This window comes from Mustela nigripes, chromosome 6 (assembly GCF_022355385.1).
Source record: "Mustela nigripes isolate SB6536 chromosome 6, MUSNIG.SB6536, whole genome shotgun sequence".
In the NCBI taxonomy this organism is placed as follows: Eukaryota; Metazoa; Chordata; class Mammalia; order Carnivora; family Mustelidae; genus Mustela; species Mustela nigripes.
Window position 1 is genome coordinate 65,458,035 of NC_081562.1, and position 7,663 is coordinate 65,465,697.

Genomic DNA, 7,663 nt, shown 5'->3' on the forward strand with positions numbered 1-7,663 from the left:
TCAAAACGCATCTTCAGATGACAGGGAAGCAAATAGTGACATGTTCAAGATGACCATATATTCTTTATAAACCCCAACGGGATACCCAAATATGAGCTCTTTTGTTGAATTTTACCCCCTTAAAGAAAACTTCTCCCTCTTCTGTAATTAGATATCACATTCCCTCCTTCAGATAAAGGAGAAATGCCCCACAGCAAGATTTACCAACTTGTAGTGTAGGAGTCAGGTAGGAATTTGTTTAAAAAGCAGGTGCAGAAAATGCCCTCAGAAATAGAAAGTGTTCTCTGAAGACCAGCATCCCGAGAAACACTACAGGTGAAACACTTCAGCACCCGAGTTGGCTGGTAAAACCTCACAGCCATCTCCTGGAAGTCTCACACACAACTATCCCTTAATGTGCCCGGTGCCAAAAGCCTGCTCTTGCCAATTAGAGTGGTTGCCTTAAAATTTTACTTAGTCTCTTTGCCCTTTCAGACTAAATAGGCTTGCTTCTCAGCCAGATCTCCAGCTCACATAAATGGGGGTAAGGAGATGAGTAACTGAAACCAGAGGGTAATTCTCAAATCTCTTTTCTCCCAGTGTCAAACTTCTCATGATGCACTTCGAACAAGTAGAAAAGTACGATTAACCCGAGCTTCTTGGTCACCCTGCTGTCCCTGCTCTGTCCTTGCTCAGGGTACACTGGGGCACTCCGCATGATTCAACCAGCCTCCAAAGCTCCTGCAGACCCATCCCTCGAGGACCTGGTTGCTCACACTAGGTACCTAATCCATCCAAGAGTAAGCGTTCATTAATTCTACCCATCCCGCAAGGTGAAACAGGAGGCTGGCAGGTGAGTAGTAGGTGACAGCAGCTTTCCTCTGGTTTCTAGGATTAAGTTGGCTATTAATCCTTTTAATTGAATGGAATTGCCCCCTCGGGCAATCTTCCTCTCCCCGGGTGTGCGCAGCCTTCCTGCAAGCCATCTGCTGGTACCTGCTCCCCGGCTCTTCCCAGCACGCCCAGGCCACAGGGAGAGGTGGCAAACTTCCGACAGCCCCAGACCCTACCCGGGCCGGCCCTGCGCCCTTCAGCCGGGGATGGGGCCTGCGCGATGCCGGGATGGAGAGGGAGTGGGAGGGTCCCGGCGCGCGGCCGGGCGCGGGGCTCGGGGCGAGCGAGCACGCGCCGCGGGGCCGGGAAGCGCGCCGACTCTCTCCCGCGCAGGGAGGGCCGCGGACCCGGCGCCGCTCCACACGTGGCCCGGAATCGCCGCGCTCACTTCAGGAATAGCCCCAGGGACCCAGGCAGCGGCCGCCAGACCCGGCCGGGCGCCTACCTCCCTCCGTCCTGGCTGCCCCGAGCGACTCGCGCGTTAACCCTTTCGCGCCCGGCGCGGCCCGCCGCCGCTGCCACCCGCGGCGCGCGCCACCTCGGCGGGCAGTGCAGGCGCCCAGAGCGCCGGCCGACGGCTGGGGGTGGGGGGCGGCCGCAGGGGGGCAGCGCCTCCCAAACCGCTCCCCTCCCGCCTCCTGGCCGCGAGCCCACCCTCCCTCGGGGTCCGCGGGGACCCGCCCCTCCCGCGCACCGGCCGAGCCTGCCTCCCCGGCCACCCCCGCCCCGCGTGGCCTCCGAGGCGTGGGCTCTGTGAGCTCTGGGCTGCGGCCCCCGGAATACCTGCTCCTCCGGCGCGGGTGGGGTTCAACTGGTGGTCCCGGGAACCCCGCTCCTTCCCCGAGGCTCCGGCAAGTACTCCCGCCGCAGGGAAAAGCGCTCGCGGCTTTCGGCCCCCAAACGTGACACTCTATATATCCGGCTCCGAGACTGGGTGTGGGGCGGGAGGAAACCACCCTCCCTCCGACCTTCCCCGTCGCCGCCGCGGCCTCGGCGTGGGGCGCAGTGGCGGCGGCAGCCTCAGCCCGCGGCGGGAGGAGGGCGCGGGGCTGGCGAGGGCCCTTAACAGGCCGCGGGGGGACGGCACGGTGCGCGCAGGCCCGCCCGGCGGCTTCCATTCATTGAGCACCCAGCACAGATGCTCGCTATTACTCCCGGGCTTTTTTTTTTTTTTTTTTTTTTTTTTTCTTTTTGTCTTTTTTTTTTTTTTTTTTTTTTTTTTTCTCCTTAAGCTGGGCAAGGGGAAAGGGAACTAGAAAGGCGCCCCTCTCTGGTCTGAGAAAGAAACTCTCCCACACCTTGAGAGAGAAAGAGAGGAGGAAAGTGGGGGGTGGGGTGCGGGAAGAGAGAGGCAGAAAGTCTAAGGTTCTGGTCTGAATGCTTGGAGGACACACTTTCCCCCCACCCACCCTAACAGAAAATACAGCCTCAAAATCCGAGTTCGCTGAGCTTGTGGGCACCACACACCCCGTGGGAGGGATGCTCTTGTATCTGCTCCAGTCTGCGGAGGCGCCCTGCAATGACCGGCCAGCGCAACGTCCTTTTTAAAATCCGGGGGGGTGGAGGAGGGGTGGAGTGGGGGACAGGCTCTACTCAGACCCAGGGTTTGGAGGGCAGACCAGAGGCGCTGTCCGGCCCCGGGGTGGGAGTGGGCAGGTGGCGAGAAGACTAGAAAGGACCAGAGATGCGCGCTGCAGAAACAGCAGCGCTTCGACAGATTAAAAAGAAAAGGAAAAAATAATAATAAGACGTTTTGCTTCTTAGCCTGGTAGCGCTTTTGCAGATTTGGTTTGGTCATTGTTAATATTTAAACGGAAAAACTGGATCCGTCGTGAGGGAAGACTTGTAGAGGGGCGGACAGGCGGGGGGTGCAGCTGTCCTAGTCCTCAGCTCGGGAAGTGCTGAATGTGGGCCAACGCCCAACCCATTTCCTAGAACAAGGTGGAAGATAAATTCCCAAATAAATACGGTGTGTTAAGATAAAACAAAATGGATATTGCCCTAGAAGCTGTCTTCACGGTCCTCATTATAACAACTGACATACAGATAAATAAAATTTAATTCATGAAGGATGGAGATAATGAAATGAGCTTTTTTTTTTTTTTCTTTTGCATTAAGAAGAATTCATACCCATCTTGGATTCTCTTCTATGGGGCTTTCTTTGGTTAAATATAACAAGCAAAGTGTAGCCTAAAGGCACTGTGGCTAGTTTCCTCTGGTGACTGTCCAGAAGCAAGAGAAGGAGAGAAAAAGTTAGGACCAAGTAAATACACTTTTTTGGTTACCCCTTCCCCCACTGAAGAATAAATCGTAATATATTCTCAAAATGTGTGTGACAGTACTTGAAATGATACTGTCAAATGTTGGTTAGACTATGTTGTAATCCCTCATCACATTGGATAGAAGGTAAATTTTTACAACTCTTTGGAAAGCAATTTAGCAACACATTTCCAAGGCATAAAATGTTCAGTCACTCAAAAATGTTTATTGTTCTGAACCTTTTGATGAAGAATTCCCATTTTTTAGAATATATCCAAAGGAAATAATCCAAAAAAAGGAAATGCCTTATGGACAAAGTTACAGGTTTATTATAAATTATTTATAAGGTAGAAAATAAACACCCTTTCAATGGAATGTTGGCAACTAAAATGCAACACTATTGTAGATTACAAAATTGTAATTGGATTATCACCATTTAAATGACATTTACGTATAGATAATGTATTGGTCCGCTAGTGCTGTAATATTGAATGAAGTACACAGACTGAGTGGCTGAAACAACAGAAATTTATTGTCTTATAGTTCTGGAGGCTAGAAGTCTAAGAACAAGTGTCTGCAGGATTCTTCCTTCTGCGGGCTGTGAGAAGAATGTTTCAGGCCTCCCACCTAGCTTCTGGCGGTATGCTGGTAATTTTTGGCTTTTCTTGGCTTATAGAAATATAATCTTTGCCTTCATGTTCACACAGTGTTCTCCCTGATGCCCAAATTTCCCCTTTTCATAAGGACAGCAGTCATTCTGGATTAGGGCTCCTCCTAATGACCTCGTCTGAGCTTAATTTATTACATCTGCAACAACCTATTCCCAAATAAGGTCACTCTGAGGTAACAAGGGTCAGGACTTCAATATATAACAGGGGAGGTGGGTGGAGAAGGGCAGGATTCAACCCAAAACAGGTAAAAATAAAAAGAGACAGTGTAATAGATTGAATGGTGACTCTTAAAAGGTATGTATGTCCCTGGAGCCCATGAATGTTACGACATTTGGAAGAAAGGGTCTCTACATATGTAATTAAGTTAAAGATCTTGAGAGTAATTCATCCTGATTATCCATCCAGGTGGGCCCTAAACCCAATGTTAAGTGCCTTTATAAAAGAAAGACAGGGACGCCAGGGTGGCTCAGTTGGTTAAGCAGCTGCCTTCGGCTCGGGTCATGATCCCAGGGTCATGGGATCGAGTCCCGCATTGGGCTCTCTGCTCAGCAAGGAGCCTGCTTCCCTCTCTCTTTCTCTGCCTGCCTCTCTGTCTACTTGTGATCTCTGCCTGTCAAATAAACAAATAAAATCTTTTTTTTTTTTTTAAAAAGGCATGAATTTTAAATCATCATCTTGGGATAATGGGAACCTGAGAAGTGGTAGATGGGACAAGGAGAGGTAAAGATGAGTGGTGTTTACCAGGCTTTGAATCCTGCTCAAAGAAAACCCTTAGTCAGATAGAATCTAGGCAAAACTTTGGACCCAGCTTATTGTACAGTAACTGATAACATCAAAAGAATAGGTTCAATAGTAATACAAGTTTTGCTTTGCTCGTTGCTGTGGTCACAGGCAGTGCAGTTTTCTTCCATGATGGTTTAATGTAGGTTTGGGTGGAAGAAGACCGCTGGGCTCATTCTCATACATATTGGATGGTACATATTGTGGTTCCTTCCATAGCACCAACTCTGCTTACGCCCACTCCTGATACCCTCCTAGAATATGTCAGCCTTTGAAAATAGGCATGAGGAGGAAGGATAAACAGGCTGGTCCCCCACCAGTGTGTCTTATTAAAGGTTGAGACAGGCTATGGAGAATATATTCTGATCTGGGCCTGAATTTCTCAGGCCTAGAATTCCAGTTGATAAGTAGACATCAATATAAATCATCACCTTTTGTCCTCCTGTCTTTAGACCAGATGGGCTATTAAATGTGTAGCCACACAATTTTCTACTCTTTCCCCTTTACTATCTTTTCTGAGCAGGAAAATGGAAGCCAAATTTTCAGTTGTTTGCTTAATGATTACTGTTTCATGCTTTTATGAATTTCAAATACTTAAAGACACATTTTATTTTGAGAATTTTCTTCACCTTCACACTTCTTTTGCATTATTCCAGCCACCTAACTGTAGTGTTTGGCACGTCTAAGTCAAAAGGAATCTTGTTTCTATCTACATTCCCCCCATATAAGTATTGCCAAATATTGCTTTTCTTTAGAAGAAAAATTGGCTCTACAAAGTAAAAAAAAATTACTTGGATTTCATGAAATATTACATATGAGTCATTTTGGGGTAACATTGTGCCCTGATTCACCTTCAAAGTTCGAGTTAATCAGTCAGTTGTCTTTACGTTCAGGTGCTAGATAGTGTGCAAGGCAATGCCCAGGTTCTCTTTTTGAAAACTGCCCCTGAAACAAAAGGTGATCCTTTGTTAACATTCATTCATTCATGACTACTCATGGATCATTTTCTAGGGATCAGATACTGTCTTAGTTTCAAAACTGGGGCAAAAGAATTAAAATCTCTGCCCCCTTGTAAGTTAATGATGGTAGAAGACAAATTTAACAAACTCTGAAGTAAATCTCCATTTACAAATTTTGTTAAGTACTATGAAAGAACAGAGGAGAACTCTATGAGAGAGAATAACAGAGGAGACCTGGTTTAAATATGGAGGTTCAACCAACTCTGTCAAGTGACATTTAGGTTGATACTTAAGGAAAGAGAAAGAGTAATAGGGAAAGTTCTAGGCAAGAGAACACGTAAAGATTTCAGGAGGGGAGTGTATTCAGCCTGTGGGTCTGTGGTTTGAGATGAATCTGGAGAATGGATAGGCATCAAAAGACAGAAAGCCCAGGAGGTCCTGGTAGGATATTTACACTTGATGGGAAGTACAACAGTGCCAATGTAAGGGTTTTAAGCAGGATTTTAAGACCCTGACTTTGTGGTTGGAACTGACTTATCCGAGGGTGATCCCCTGACCTTAGCTAGACCAATCAGATTTTTCTTTCCAGGAATTTGAAATTCCTGGAAATAGATTTTGCAAGTTTCTGGAAGCTTACTAATTCCGGACAGCATTCGAGAAATTCCACGAATTTCTGCTATTCGGTCCCAGAGTTTCCTAAGTTCCTGTCCTTCGTAAGGACTGTTTATTCTTTCCTGGATTGCAGGAAATGTCACAGTACTCCCATAAAGTTATTTATTATTATTATTTTGCTCAAGTTAGGTAGATTTCATTTATTTTAATTTAAAAAACCCCTTAACTAATGTAATTTATCAGGTGATAACTTTCTGCAGTAGATATGTTTTGTTGTTTCTAGGTGGCTTAACCAAAGAACAAATATCAAAGAAAGATGAGTTAAGAGGATCATAATTTTGATATTTCCAGTCACCATTTTTACTTTGTTGAACAAAGAAGTTTGAATCTGTTTCGTTGAGTATACTAGGTAAAGAAGTTTTTCAATAAATATTAGATCCTTAAAAAGCAAGGATACCTCTCAACTAAATCTGCAAAGTTAAATAAAAAGGTTAAAAATTAGATAACTTTTCCTCCTTTTGTTGCTTCAGTTAAGTATTTGGTTATAATGGAACAGTGGCATTAGTAAAGCCCTAAGTGTTTTTAAACAAGAAGGCAGATGTCCCACATGATTCTCTGTTAAACCTTAAATCAACAGGCTCCAAATTGGTTCGAATTGAATCACGTTCAAAAGCAACATTAAATCCTTGCTCTGGAGCAGTTCTGTGCCCTCATTCTTGGAAGACTCTAAGAGTCCAGCAGGAAGAAAAAAATGTCACAAATCGAGCATTTACCAGGGTTAAGCAGAGCAAATACTCCCTGGAAGGTTCTTAGAAGACAAAGACCTAAAATCAGTAGATAAATATGAAATTCAAAACAAAACACCACGCTATTTCAATTATTTCATTGTTAATGTAGAATTTATCATTTACAAAAATGTGGGCCAAAACAGTTTTAAAAATATAATATAATCTTCTGGATGCAATATTACAAAAGAAGTCAATAGTTCCAACTTGTCTCTTTCTCTTTTTCTCTTGCTTGCTTTTTTTTTTTTTTTTTTTTAATTTGACAGGGAGAGCCAAAGGGCACAAGCAGGGGGAGGCAGTAGAGGGAGAAGGAGAAGCGGGCTCCCGCGACAAACAGGGAGTCCTGGCTCAGCCTACGACCCTGGGATCATGACCTGAGCCAAAGACAGACACTCAGATACCATCTGAGCCACCCAGGCCCCTCATAACTTGCTTGCTTTTGTTTTTGCTCTCACTTTCTTTTCTCACCTGTAAAAATGGGGATGACAATATTAACTCAATAAGCTCCCCATGAAAATTTAAATAGGGAAAATACGTATGTAATTACAAACAGCATAGTACATAAACTCTAGTAGCTTCTCAATGGAAATTGCCTTTTTTTCCCTCTGGCCAAGTAAAAACTGTATCAAATTAGGGGTACCTGCATGACACAGTTGGTTAAATGTGCAACTCTTGGTTGCAGCTCAGGTCCTGATCTCATGGTGGTGAGATGGAAAGCTCAGAA

The 7,663-nt window shown here is 45.5% G+C and overlaps 1 protein-coding gene across 4 annotated transcripts in view; it reads right to left on the bottom strand.

Annotated features, from left to right (window-relative positions):
• The window catches only part of FAR2 (fatty acyl-CoA reductase 2), a 135,467-nt gene extending 133,408 nt beyond the window's left edge, over positions 1-2,059 (bottom strand). For 3 of the 4 annotated variants that reach the window (XM_059402732.1, XM_059402729.1, XM_059402730.1), the window contains exon 1: positions 1,657-2,059. The gene's annotated coding sequence lies outside the window, so the exon portion shown is untranslated. Of the gene's footprint in view, positions 1-1,318; positions 1,393-1,656 lie in introns of those variants that run through there. The other variant, XM_059402731.1, reaches the window with a different exon arrangement.
• Between the last annotated feature and the right edge of the window lie 5,604 nt (positions 2,060-7,663).